Source organism: Syngnathus leptorhynchus, chromosome 4, assembly GCF_054491065.1.
Source record: "Syngnathus leptorhynchus isolate UIUO chromosome 4, UIUO_Slep, whole genome shotgun sequence".
Classification (NCBI taxonomy): Eukaryota; Metazoa; Chordata; class Actinopteri; order Syngnathiformes; family Syngnathidae; genus Syngnathus; species Syngnathus leptorhynchus.
This window is the reverse complement of record NC_141198.1, coordinates 6,390,448-6,405,572: the sequence shown is the minus strand read 5'-3', so window position 1 is coordinate 6,405,572 and position 15,125 is coordinate 6,390,448. Positions and strand designations below refer to the sequence as shown.

Below are 15,125 nucleotides of genomic sequence, written 5' to 3'. Positions count from 1 at the left end.
TTACTCCTCCACAGGGTTTTTGTTATTGCCTTAATTCCTGAGACAAAGATGCCTTAAGTGATGATACGTAGGACCTTCCCTGCTAGATTCAAAGTTTTTTTTTGTTTGTTTCTTTTTATCTGCCCATTGGAACCTCAAAGGAGATCATGGTTGTGGCCAAATAATGCAAGAAACACTTCAGCGCTTCAAGCCTACAATATTACCTATAATGTAAAACCTGTTGCAGGGAGCAAAAATTATTCTAACTCAAGTTAGAATAAATGGATTGTTCTATTACGAGCAGGCCACGTCTGCTGGAAATAGTTCTTACTAATAAACTGTTAACAAACAGTAATAATTGTTTCTGCTCAGGATTCCCCCTCCTTGTTATTCTGAAAAAGCCTATTTAAAATGAGTTTGAGCCCTGGGCTTATTGTCAGCCCCAAATGTACCATCAAATTTGATTAAAAAGTAGAACCTATCCAATTGTTTATAGTATACCCTGATAGAGAAACTTTGATTTAATTTTGTGGTTTTAGTTGATGTTCATTATCATTATTTTAATTGAAAAATGTTTGTTGGATGTTTTAATCAAATCCCATTTCTAAAATAAAATAAAGAATACAATTCACTTTACTTTCACTTAAGATCATTTGTACAGTCTTACTCACTGAGTGTGAGACAAAGGGGAACATCTCAAATTTTGTGCCCAGTGCAAGTCTAGTGGAAAGCGAGGTTTAATTCTGTGCATGGATGGAGTTTTCCTTTTTCTTTCTGTATTTGATATTTATATATCACAAAAGTGCTGTTTGTGCAATTTGGGCATGAACCCACTGACATGAACACAACTTGCTTCTCGGCCAATGACGGCAGCTCCTCTCATTCCCTTTAACATTGCTGAAGCAAAAACAGACTCACTGGAGTCCATGCTGAAGATCAAAGCGTGCAAGTACGTTTATAAGAACACCTCCATGAGTAGATGATGTAAAGTTGGCCAGGACGATGACAGAAGTGGGCAGTTGGAGGTCGCCTCCAAACGCAATCTTTTGTCCTCCTCCTTCATAGCTGTGAAATAGTGACTTGAAAAAATATTAGAAAGGCGACAATAATAAAAATAAGAATTCATTCATTCAATTCATTGACTTTGACAGTGATTCAGAGGGTTTGATGCAAACATTTGTGATATTTTGAAATGACATACGATGACCTCCACCACCCATATCTATGAAACTCCAGATCTTTCAACTTTCACCTCGATCACACATATTTTGTACTTCAATCATTTATGTACTACTCAAAAATAGAATGAATCAATACTCATTCAGGAACTGTTGGTTCATGATGACATTTGCACCTTCTACCAAAAGGCTTCTTACATTTTAAATGTTACCGTAACCTATTTGGCTGAGGGGGGTATACAAACGTTTTACTTGTAAATGAAGTCATCAACTGCCAGCACATCATATTAAGAAATCGAATATAAGATCAGTATTTAGCATGCAGTTTGTTCTTTTTATGGTTGCGGTGATCAAATATACACAGCCGTACAGTTTCACCAAGCACATGTATAAGACAACGTTCTTGATTGGAGTTTGTCATATCACCAGACCATTGAGTCGTACCTTGTGAAAAACAGCTCCCTCGCCATTGCTATTTTCTGTCTGAGCACCTGCTTACAAACAAAAAGCCTCTGTTGCATCGGGGCTTTTCACACTGAATGATCAAGTGTGTGTGTGTGTGAGAGATAGCTCAGGGGCACTTCATGGGTGCCTTTATGATCCCAGGTCAAGCTTTATTATGCCGGAATAATCTCTCCCGAGCACACATGCAGCGGGACTCTCATATCTACCATGCCATGATACAAATTGGAGTTCCCTGTACCACCTTCATACACACAAACATGCACACACACACAGACACACACACTTGTCATCCTCCCCCAGGCCCATCCTGTAGCGATCCATTGCTCTCCTCTGCCATCAGTGGGAACAAATGAGCCGGGACATGTTTCTTAGTGCTTCTCAGTGCACGTGTGCAGGCCAAACTTTCTGTCTGTCTAACTTCGCTCTCTTCTGCATCAGTGAAACACACACACACACACACACACACACACACACACACACACACACACACACACACACACATATAGAAGCGAACTTGCTCTGCACTGTTACCCACAGACAGATCACTGACAGTCTCGTGGCTATGTTGCATTGTGAATGAGTGTGTATGTTGCACTTGTGTTTGTGTGTGCATGTGTTTGTGCATGCCTATGTGTGTGTTGTTACAGACTTCCCACCCCTACTGTGTCAGTCTGGCAAGTGCCATTTCACAAGGAGCTGAGGAGGTGAGTCAGGATGGAGCGAAAGCGTGAGCCTCAATGCGAGTGTGTGTCTGTTGTCGGAGAATTTATTAATAAAGATGACCTCGGCTGCTCAGAGGATATGTCGCTTTCTTCGTTTTTTTTCTTTCTGCCTTTCTAAATAGACACAATCCACTAAAATAATTATCATTCCGAGAAGCTATTGTATTCGCGTATTCATGAATAAATGAGGATTAGTCTATCTCATCTCTTTCCTCATCTTTGACATGATTTTTTTCAATAGTCTTGAGAATGCTGCTCTCCTGTTTGTGTGTACAAACATTCTTGCGTGCATGAAATCTGGGTCTACGTGGATGTAACAGAAATAATCCTTTGGGATATAACTCTTTTTTTTGTCTCCTGCTCTATGGATTTGATTATGTGCATGATTATGGTGGGCTAAGTAGGTTGTGTCCTTGTGTGCATGTGTGAAGACACCTGCGTAAGTTGCAAAAAGCAGAATATGAGCAAAAATTGAAATAAATGATTCTGTTTGTGTCAGACATCTTTGAATATCACCCCCGTGGCAGACTCAGTTTTTCCTGGAAGCTGTAGGGTGTAAAGTTGCACTTTATTTAGTCTGGACAAAATGTGTGTCGTATTATTTACAATTCCTCTGCTGTCAAAATGGCAGTCGAACATAGTCAGCCCTAGTTATGAGCCTCCAAGACTATAAATTCAGTTTTTGCTAACTCTAACCACGTGGTCAATACCGTAGGGAAAATTGCATAAATATAATTTTAACCAAAGCCATCATATTGTCTGCAAAAGCTTATGTAGACGACTTCAGACACTCATCATTTTTAAGGCTGATTAGTGATGTCGTCTTTTTTTTAAAGTAAAGGTTTTGGCCTGCCATGCAAAACTCAATATCAGGCCCAGGTTTATCTCCTTTTGAGGTTATAATAACTCAGTCCACATATAGACAAGCGTGTTGTCATGGTGAAGAAGCCCCGACTCCTCCCACCATAATTATCACCACTTTTCACGCACTGATCAAAGTTTTTGCCGCAGGATCTTTTTGTAGATGTGCTAATAGATTGTCTTGCCCACACTGAAGGGGAACTCTCATTGTGATAATTTCAGGTTAGAAATACATGGAACTTTTTCTCGTAAGAACGAGTACAAAAAGGGTTATTTGCATGAATTGATTCATACCACTGGTGAACGTTCTTATTCAAAATCATCCAGCCATGTTGGATCAATACTTGTGTTTTCAGATGGAGCTTCTGTTTTTTGGGTGGAAAGACGGTGACTATTTTAAAGTTGTTCAAGTGGAACGCTAATAGAAATGATTTGGCTGCCTGGTTATATGATAAGAAGCATAAAGACTCGTGAATTTTTAACATGAAGGTTTTAATCACTAGCGTAGTCTAAGAGAAAGTACGTATTTTGAATAATGCTTTATTTGGGAAATGATACATATTTGTCCCTTATGCCCTCTTTGACAAATGAGTTTAAAGATTTGGTGATTAGGTTATCTATAAAGGACAAAAGATGGGTCAAAGGAACCCAAATAAAGAACTAGTTGAGGGGACTGGATTCATAATCATAGTCAATGGACAATTACATACAGACTGATGATACAACTTGTGAGAGTTGATGAAAGAATGCTTGAATGCAACTGATGAGAACATAATGAGAAATCTCTGTAACACTCAATAATGTTTTTTGAGCACTGCACTTTCTGGCCAAATTTCTGTTGGATCGATGCAATAACTGAAACGTTTCAATGTTCTGCATCTGCTTTCGGAGCCGCAATCGAGGGGGCGGGGGGTCCTAAAACAATCAACTATATTAGTCAATAAGGAAAAAAGTACTCCAGATGAAATGCTGCCCATTTTGTCCAAGTATATGTCTTTGCAGAAGGATTTGTTTGGCTTTATGAGACCAATATTGGGACCGTGTTATGAAAAGGTCAGGGTTCAACCCAGTGCTTTACCATCACATCCTTCCACTTACATAAACACACGTCAGGCTGCACAAACACATGCATGTATGCACACAGAGCCCTCTCTACCTACGCCTTCATTGCGCTCATTCAATCGGGTTTGTCCTCACTCCCAAATATTCTAATGTAGTCAAGTCAAAACATCATCAACTCTTTTATTTAACAAACTTCCACTTCATTAATTAAACCGTCTACCACTGACAGGTTGCTTTGGTGACATCTACTTGTGAATAAATCACACATTTCAACTTTCGAACAAAAGATGGACCTAAGAAGGAAGATGATGAATAAATAAAAATCAGTGTACTCCTTGCTTTTGCTTTCAACTGCTCTTTCCCACTGCTAAAAATCTGGTCACTGCATCCTGGCTGGCTGCAATGCCGGAGGCTTTGATAGCATCTGTGCTGTGGGCTGCACTTACAAAGTTTGGAGCTGGCAAAATGTGTGTTTTCTTGTGGTGGTGGTAATGTAAGGGCATTCATCAAAATAGCAAACAGCTCACCACCAATTTTCAGCAGTAATTTTACATCTGAGTCAAAGGACATGAAGTGAAAGGCTTTACTTTATGCACCAAAATGTACAAAAGGCAATTTTGTATCAACAAATCACGATGCATTTTAAATTGGTCACAAGTCACTGCTGCAAACTGTTTTTTTGTGGATGATGTTCATAAAATTCTTTTTATTCAGGAACGCATGTTCACTTGTTGGAAATGTAGTGTGAACATTAAAAACACCATTTTGTCGAATAAAATATCAACACCGATCTTTAAAACCCTACCATTCTGTGAACTATACAATTTTTTTTGTACACAGCACAGACCAGGGTTTATCATAGTTTGGAATTTTTCATTACAGTTAGTTATTTTGTTTTGACTTTTTTTTTTAATTCATTTATTTGTAATTACTTTCTAGAACAGGTTTATTAATTTTTAGTATGTTTCATTTTAGTTTTAGTATTAGCTTTAGTTTTAATTTTAAAAAAAATACCGTTTAAGTAGTCTGTGTCAATTGCAAGATAAAAAAAAAAACAAGAGAACTATCCATCCATCTTCTGTACCACTTTGTCCCCACGGGGGTCGCGGGCGTGCTGGAGCCTATCCCAGCGGTCATCGGGCAGTAGGCGGGGGACACCCTGAACCGGTTACCAGCCAATCGCAGGGCACACAGAGACTAACAACCATCTGCACTCACACTCACGCCTAGGGGCAATTTGGAGTGCTCAGTCGGCCTACCAAGCATGTTTTTAGGATGTGGGAGGAAACCGGAGTGCCCGGAGGAACTAATTCTTTTTTATGAAAGTAAAGTACAATTCTCAACTGTTGTCCTTGCCTCTTTGGTATTTATGTATGGAAATACTGAAATAAATACATTTGAAATAACCCCCTAAAATTAATGTATGATATTAATTGACAAAGATGAAAACATGGGACTTTTTTGCTATCATTACAGTATCGCGTTTTAGTTCGTTTACAAGCACAAGATGATTGTTTCTTCACCTTTTATGTTTGCATGTTTTTTGTGTGGGCAAAAATGATTCTCAATGTTAGTTATTGCTTTAGTTTTGGTTAACTGAAACAACTTTGGTGCAGAGGCAGTATTCATATGCATAGGAAGGTAAATTTGTCACCATTAACTTGATATCGGTCATGTTGTGCTACACTAACTAATCAATCCATTCTGCTCGTACTGATTGGCGAATCTCATGAGGAATCTTGGTGGAGATTGACTTTGTCGAGCTGCGGCGCCAATAATGGCCTGAGCAAATGGCGTCCAACTCAATTTCGGCTTGTAAATCACAACCTGCAGTAATGAGCAGCACTTAAAGGGGTCAAAGTTTATGAATAACTCTCGAGGACAAAGACTGTAAAGGCTCACTGCAGTTCACTGGTGGGAGGTGGGAGTACGCTGTGCCCTTGGCCAGATGTTCTCCAAACAGGGAGTGTGATTGTGTGTCATCATGAAGGTTCTCGTAGAGTGCTCAGCTCTAATAGATACTGGCATGTCATTTTGTTGGACTTTTATTGCCACATGCCTCTTCCAATCCTATCACTTGTTAAAGTTGTCATTACGAGCATGCGCATGTGCCGTTTGTGCACCGAGTCCTCAAGCAGACTCACACTTTGGCACAAGCTCAAATCTTGGGCCTCTGCATCCGATTAGCATCTCATTGTGGAGGGATCAAACTGAGAACAGAGTCGGGCTCCTGTCGGGGCTCATTGGAGGAAGTGACGGTACATGGTCGCTCCATTTTCACTCAGCTCATCAGGGGGCTGTCATCTCTGACAATATGAAATTAGGCCCAATGCAATTAAAGGTCCTCGCTGTCACAATTGAGGCTGATGGGCAAGGCTTGTATAATATCAGCGTGCCGGCTCATATGTTAACAGACTTTAAGGCTTTGTTAGAAATGTACATTTTGTATGTTCACACACATAAAAGCATGTCCTCCCCCACCTGCAAGCACACGCGATTAGCCCTGAAAGCACAGGTTTAAACTGTTAGTCATTGCTGATTCACAAGCCTCTGGCTGCTTGCCACATCATCCCTCACGGCACCGACTGTCAAACACACAGACAAGCAAAAAGAAGCTGGAGGTATTGTGCATGTGTGTTTTTGACAAGGTGTTTTAAAATCCAGGGTGTTTTTGGGTTTTTTTTAGCAAGACTGCCTTTTTGCAACACTTTGCTCCGCTTTCATTTTTGGCCTCCCTTGCGTGTAGCTGCTTCGAGCCAAGCTTGGTGTGCATTAGTCAATGTGGACGCATGCATATTTAAATATGAGTGTGCGCAAGTGTCTATGCAAAGCCTTGCAGTGTTTTGGCTGCCGGTTCTCCTGGATGAAGCCAGTGGAAAGCTGAGGTCTGGATGACTTACTTATTTAGGAAAAATCCACCGTTGATGGCCAGTGTGCTGCCATGCAGGCAGATAATCTTTTGCTTGCATACTAATGTGTGCATTTTTTATATTGAAGTCATATTTGTACAATACAACATGAATAGAGCAGCACGGTTCACTTTTGGTTAACATGTCTGCCTCAAAGTTGAGAGGTCCTGTGTGGAATGTGCTTGTTGAATAGCTTTGTGGGAACGTGGACGTATATGTGCTCTGCAGTCGGCTTGCAACCAATCCAAACTGCAGTCGGGCTCGAACCCACGTGACCATAATGATCCCTATATAAAATGAAAGGACAGCCATCTGTACTAGGGCTTTCATTATCGAATATTTCTAGCATTTGTGATTGTATTGGTTATTCCATCAATTAATGGAATAATCAGATACAATTTGTATTCTGTGAAAGTGTAGTAAAACAAAATGAAAACTCTTACATTGTTAAAATAGGGTATCACCTGGATTTGACACAAATTGGTTTATACATCTTTGAAATGAATACCACAATCCTAGGTAATGATTGAAGTCGACTGGTTGGATTCAAGACAATTTTATTCAGCATAATTTTCCTTTTTCCTTGCAAGATGGAATCATTCTAAGGGAGGCCAAATAAATGTGCTTCAAGCAAATTGACCAAATATGTGTCTTGCATATGACATTACGTGGTCACTACACAAAAGTTTGATGAAGGCGTTTTGGTTGAAGCAGGTGCAGACGAGCTGCACGTGACATTTTTGGGACGGGTGAGATGTAGGGCTGACTCCATTCAGTCTAATGAACGTCATTTGTCAGCTGCTTGACAAACACAATCCCTTTCCTCCAAAATGTGTCATGTTAGGATATGAAAAACCAAGTGTCCTTAAGGAATTTGATTGCATTGAAGTCTTTGCTTGAAAAATGAATGTCCACAATGGAATTGTCACTCTTCCCCAGTCGGGAAGACAAGGCCTCACCAACAAAACCTATTGGGTTGTCTAATTTGGCCATGGAGGCCTACAGGAAATGGACTTGTGTATGTACTGTTAATTGTTTTGTGTCTATATATATTTATGATTATGATTATTATTATTCAAATGCATCAGATTTATAGATATTACTATTCTGGAGACTTATCAATGAATACATTATTCATGCGCTCATACATTCACACTCTGGCGGTGTGCCCTGGGGGAGGCTGACAGTGTGTGCCTCCAACCACCATCAAACATTCGCACCCAGGATAAAACAGTGTGAGTGGAAGCACGGTATGCCAAGAGTCTTGCCCACGGACACAACAACACATGACTCGAATTCGAACAGCTGACCCCTCCGGTTACTGAATGACCCGTTCTACCGTCAGAACCACAAGCGCCACACTTCTTCTGTACTTCTTCTGTTTTGCTGCTATGATTTTGAAGGTGGCCCAAGGGCTCCAAGAACACATCTGAGCAGACATCAGGCGATGAAGGCTTGTCCTTGATCAAATGCTTGGCTAACCAGCCAACTAATGAAATGAAGCCACGTTCATGGAACTTTAAACATAGCGCGATGCTGCACTATCCAAACGAGGTGATGTCTGGTGTTGCCACAAAACTATGGAACTGAATGCCAGAACAAAATGTTTGTATGCTTGGATACTCTCAGGAGAATTGTCCCAAGACGTTTCTTTTGATCACAAATGCTATTAGTGCGTGTTTTGATAATTACCTAAATGCATTTAGAATTTAGGAGGATTTGTTCCCAGTTGTTCAATACCACTTTCTTTCAGACCACTGCGAGTTCTCAGTTCTTGAGTAGTGACCGATACCGAGACCCAATACCACTAGTACATTTTATACATAAAATAAAGAACAATGACAAATGATTGTTGAAAAGACCTTTATATCCATCCAAATGTATAACATTGTCTTAAAATTGTATGAAATGAATGGCAATTCTCTGTTCTAATTTATAATTCCATCCATCCAAATATATCAAATGTTCTTAAAATTGTATCAAATGAATGGCAATTCTCTGTTCTGATTTAATTTCCAGTTCCTAATCGTAAAACAGCCACGATACGGCACCCGATCCTGATATCGACACCCATAAAGTACTTGCTCATCGCAAGTTAACAGTTGTTGATTTTATGATTGGCATCGTGATGGGCAGTTTTCACATGATGATAAACAAACATAACTTTCTGTCCTACTGCTGTTTTATAAGAACTGTTTGAAACTGCTAGAAAAAGTGTTTTGAAATAAAATGTTGTCATTGTGTTGTAGATAAGGTGGGTCATGGGGTAATTCCCCCACACCGTATTAGTGTCGGCATGAACCTAAACTCTCAATAGTGTCATTATTACCGCACTACTTTTTGTTGCTGCAACACACCATTGGGTGTTGAGCATTTAACACTTGAGTAAATGTTACTGATAATGGATTTGCAGTGTGGTTTCTGCAATAAAAAACACTTTGTGACAGTTGTTACGTGTACTGTCTGATTGGTTGTTTTTCCTCAGATCTGGTGGTTTCTTGTATATCAGATTTGAGGGGGCTAGTAAAAGGGGGGTTGATAGTCTTGACAAATACAGACAAATAGTGTTGTTTGTTTTAAAATTGAAAACTCCCCCTGTAGTTTGTTTTGTAAATGGAGGTTTTCTGCCCAATTGACATCTTTTTGCGTTCTATTAATCAGACCTCCTGCACATCTGTTTTAAGTCAATAAAGCACAGTGCTATGAAGCTTGAACATCCAGAGACTTGTTTATTGACTTCAGTGGCTGAAGTATGAGGGTGTCAGAGGTTTTGGTTCTTCCTTTGTTCACTGCCTCTGTGTAACTCAAGCCAGCCCATATGTTACTGACAGTATCTGCATGGCCCTTGGCGGTCTCATTGTGTCGAGTGAGCTATTGATGTTGACATGATGCTGAACCTGGTCTCTGCTCGTGAGCACACATGCACATACAAAACCTGATCTGCAGTGTGAACATTGGGATCGACTCGATGTGAGCCTTGAGGGCTGAGGCTTGTGTGTGTGCATGTATATGCATTCAAGTTAAACCTTTGTCAACCCCCAGTCCGTCCATTTTCTATACAGCTTTTTCCTGTTCAGGGATGCGGGAAGCTTGAGCCTATCACAGCTGACTTTAGGTTAAAAAATAAATGGTACTATGGATTGGCCATCAGTAAATCACTGGGCATATATTTTGAGAGAGGCAATTCTAATTCCCATCATTATTGTGTAGATATGAACCCATGCTGCCTGCTTTAGTCAGGCAAGTGAACCACTATACCACCAAAAACACTTTTGTGGACTTTCATATGCAAATATCGCTTACTGTTTTTTGAAAGTGACATCTATTTCAAAAACATGGTCTGTATATTGATCTCAGACATTTTGTGGAGTTGGGCAAGTGTGTGATCTGCCTTTCAATGAGCCCTTTAACACGCCTGCATAAGACTGCAAATGTGTGTGTTTGTTTAAGTACCTATACACAACTTTTGTGTAAGACAATATGTACTCTACACATGCGCATGTATGGACGATAACTGATTAAAGCACCTACGATATGATGAATATAAATGGGCCTACATTCCCTAATTTTGCTCACCGTCCCTGTGTTTTTGTTCTCTCTTTTAGTGACATGTGACGTTCATCTGAATAGAGTCTCCTTGTTGGACGTACAGGAACAAAGTTCACAGACGCAGAAGGACAAGAATAACAAGTAAGGAAGTGCAAACAGAATAAAGGGTGAAGGATAAAAAAAAAAAAAAATCTGTGCTGTTCAGAAATCCAAGTGAAAAATGCACAAAGGAAGGAGGTAGTGTGTGTGTGTGCGCATGAGTGCTTGCGTGTGCATTTGAAGTGAAAAATGAGCCAAAAATGAGGGAAATATAGATGCATTCGGAAAGAAAATCCATGGTGTACAAGGGAGGGTGGTACTTGTCAAAACAGGACGTGAAAATTACAGGCAATTCCAGGTACATTCGTAAAGAAATCATTTTGGTGACAAAAAAATACAAGGAGAGAGACAGAGAGGGAAAAAATGAGGTGAGGTAAGATATTGGATGTCAGATCTGAAAGCGTTTCATTTAGGAATATACCAAAGGTTGAGCGTGTGTGTGTGTGTGTGTGTGTGTGTGTGTGTGTGTGTGTGTGTGTGTGTGTGTGTGTGTGTGTGTGTGTGTGTGTGTGTGTGTGTGTGTGTGTGCGCGCGTGCATCCATTTGCGTGGGTGTATGTGTGAAATTGATGGTGTACTGTTTCAGATGGAATGGAAAAAGAAAAAAAAAAAAAACAGAGGCAAAGTTGAAATAGAGGAATAAAAAATATATGAAAACAATATATGAACTTTGACTCTACCATTTCTGTGTATGAATTTAGATATTGTGATTATTTCTTGCAGCCAGTTTGATTCAGGGAAATACTACCGGATCCTTGTGAGACAAGGACCATCACCTCTTAACACGAAGCAGTCGTCGATAGCAAAAAATATTTGGATTGTCAAAGACAGAAAATGCTGCATGAAAATCGTCCCATTATGTGAGCTAGAAACATTTTATAATGAGGAGCTCGCTGCCTCAGACTCCCACTGTTTGGAGGAAAAAAATGCCAATTAATAAATTCTAGTACATCACTAGTTTTACTTGCATACAAAATACAATGATGTAATTAGGTGCAACCTTGGGTTCAATTACAATTTCATTGTCACCTACATAAAACTGGGCTTTGACTTAATCAATCATCACTGACTATAATCATGTTGCACATTTGATGGAGGTTATTCCAGCTGAGTTTGGGCAAGAGGCAGGGTAAACTATGAACTGGACAAAGAATTCACACTCATATTCACACCTCTAGGCACTTTGGAGACATGCAGGAAGGAAAAGCACAAGTAGAAGCAGAAATCCCACACAAGCACAGGAAGAACATGCAAACGAGAATGAATCAAGCTTTTATCAAGGTTTTATTAGACAACATGATTGTGTTAGCATTATTATCCAGTGGCATAAAACACACATAATCCAACACCCCACTTAACAATTGAACATTAAAAGCCTCCATGAGAATTCTTCAGCGATAAGTTTGTTGGCAACCTTCAAGATGTAAGACCAACTGTTAAATGTAAAATGGAATCTCAATCTTAAATTGTTCTAAATGTATCCGTGATGACATTTGTCCATGATGTTTTTGTTTCACAATCCAATCCATGTGCTGTACATCCGTTACAGCGATTGCGAAAACTTACTCTAGGTATTTGTTTATTCACTTATTGAGTGTATCGGAGCGCTAGCGGCAGTTTCAACCATAAACTAGGCACAAGCCTCAGAAGGGAGTCTGTTTATTATTTACGAGTCCCAGTTCCCCTTCAATGCCGACGCCAAACCTATGTCCTTGTCATAAGAGCATACTGGGATGTGAGGATATATGGCTGTGTGTATGTGTGATGCCTGTGATGAATAGTTTTCTTATTTACAATCAGTTGTCAGCTTGATGGTTGCCCCGTATCCCGCAAACTTTAGTAAAGTGACTCTGAATAAAAACAGAAAACCCTCATTTTTATCCAGCTGCAAAAGGCTGAGGCTATGGAGCAAAATGAAGGTGTGCTTAATTGCATCAATAAAAGCACACATGTAGTACATGCAACACACTTAGTACCTCATAAGGATGCATAGCGTTAGGATTTTAGCAACGTCCTTATCGATACTCTTTATCGATGCCGTTATTTATCAATGCTCTTATTAATATGTTTCTAAGTAATTTGATTCAAGTAAAGATGTGAACAAGAAGATAAAAAATAGAATTCTTTTTTAACAACTATTTTATTGCCGCAATAAACACAGGCAACATCATGTCCCTTCAATGTAAGCTTTCAATAAGCTTTGCAGTGTAAGTAACTGGAAAACAAACTCACAGCACCCTATTCTCAGTGACAGTGATACTGAACATTTAAAAGGAATGGTTGATGTACTGCTTCAACTGTACATGTAATGCTTCAGCAGACATGTTTATTTTCCCTCCTTTAGCCAAAGTGAATGGGGATTCTTATGAGTGGATACCTGTGGTGGCTTTACAGTCAAACAATACAACAGAGCGCGGCCGCCTCATAATTAATTGACGGTCGCTGGACCATTAGTGGTATCATTTGTATAGAATCTTTACGGTGCTTTGGCGGTACCGACCCAATTTGATATCGGTGCCAAAAAATACCGATCGGCGGTATGCATCCCTAAATAGTAGAGATGTGAGGAGAAAAACAGTTTCAGGTCATAAATCATTAGTCCCGATTTTTATTCAAAATCGGTGTGTTTGCCTCTCTTTCTGAATACAAATGCGCTTATCCCACGTCCACTCTAATACTTGCGTATCTGCCTTTCTGTCTTTCACAGTTTGTGAGGATATTGGTTGTCCAGGTTTTTCTCTGACAGGATGCCATCATCGAGTTTGAGTGAGGGAAAACAGGCTTGGGTGGGGAGAGAAAAGGAGAACGGAGGGGGCTGTGACAGGAAGATGAGATAAGGGAGGAAATGGAGGGTGAAGGGAATGCAGGAAAGATGGTGGAGGTTATATACATCACAACAGTCTGACACTTGTCAGGTAGAAGCAGATTAAATGTTTCACTTAACAGCGTACCCTTTCACACATCTTGTTACAACCCAATATCTTGTAGACACATACACTACAACACTCTTTGCTTTCAATTATGATCCATTTTGTCCTGGGTGATATATATATATATGATGGTGTGTGTCTGTGGTGTGTGTGTCTACACACAGACACACCACTAGTCTTACTCGCATACAAAAGAGAATGATGCAATTAGGTGCAACCTTGGGTTCTATTCCAATTTCACTGTGAGACAAGGACCACCACCACCATATAGTATATATATCTTTAAATTCAAAGGAAAGGTCTTCACAGAAAAGGCTTACCTCACTCAAGTGCTCTCACACGCACACCATACAAGTTTCCATGCGTGAAGTCTGTTGATGTAGGCAAGTGTACACTGGCTGTTTGGCCGTCCTCCATCCTCTTTTCCATCTGTAGCAGAAGTCCTTGTCTCTCTATTGATCCATGCTTATCTTCCCGTAAACCTGAAACACTTTTCCTCATATTTGCCTGCTCATCCCAGACACTCTTCTCCTACCACCATATTGCTATTGATCGTTTTGTGTGTTCAAGAGAGCAGGCAGTGGTTAATGTAAAGCTGAGTCTGGAGGAGAGATGCTTGTGGTTCACCTATTGCCCTTCTCCCCTATAATGGACCCAATCAAGCTCTAACAGACCCTTGGTAGACACATCAAAGCACTCCACTGACTTCTTTCTTTCCTTACATTTATTTCGTGCCTCTACCTTCCATACAAACCCATATCTGCAATGCTACGGCCAATTATAAGTTGATTTCAGTTCAATAGCTCTTATTTCTAAAACAAAATATCGGCCCATTATGCATTCTTTTTTTTTTTTTATTGCAGGTGCTAAGCAGTGTTTGCTTCTTTTCTGCCCCAAATAATTAAACCATTGACTTTTAACACCATTCAATGTCTCTCCAGAGTGTTAAGGGCACGTTCAGTATTTGTTGAGTTAGCAGAGTGTATTGTGAAATGAAAGAGCAAATGAATATTTTTGTTTACAGTTTTAGTCTCTAAATGGTTTAAAATTATGACACTAAATTAACACCTGTCTAATTTAATGTCAGTTCTAGCTACAGTATATCTATGTTTACGTAGTATTAATTAAGAGCTTGGAAACTACATGCAAGTCATTTTTTCAATGATGATATCCCTGTCACACCAGATCTACTGGCTCTGGTCCTTGTGAAAATATGATGCCAAGTTTTGATCATGATTTTTTTTTTTTCCCCCTAATACAATGTAGCTTCTTACACAGATGTTCAAAACACAATTGTAAACTTGTAACCTTGACCATGTCTCCAGCAGTAATGTTGCGAATGAAAGTGAAAATAACTTCAAAATCAGCAATT

The 15,125-nt window shown here is 39.7% G+C and overlaps 1 protein-coding gene across 3 annotated transcripts in view; it reads left to right on the top strand.

Moving 5' to 3' along the window:
- sema4c (sema domain, immunoglobulin domain (Ig), transmembrane domain (TM) and short cytoplasmic domain, (semaphorin) 4C) overlaps positions 1-15,125 on the top strand; it is a 73,803-nt gene that overhangs the window by 18,267 nt on the left and 40,411 nt on the right. For 2 of the 3 annotated variants that reach the window (XM_085909883.1, XM_085909882.1), the window contains one exon: positions 10,782-10,866. The gene's annotated coding sequence lies outside the window, so the exon portion shown is untranslated. Of the gene's footprint in view, positions 1-6,829; positions 6,889-10,781; positions 10,867-15,125 lie in introns of those variants that run through there. The other variant, XM_085909886.1, reaches the window with a different exon arrangement.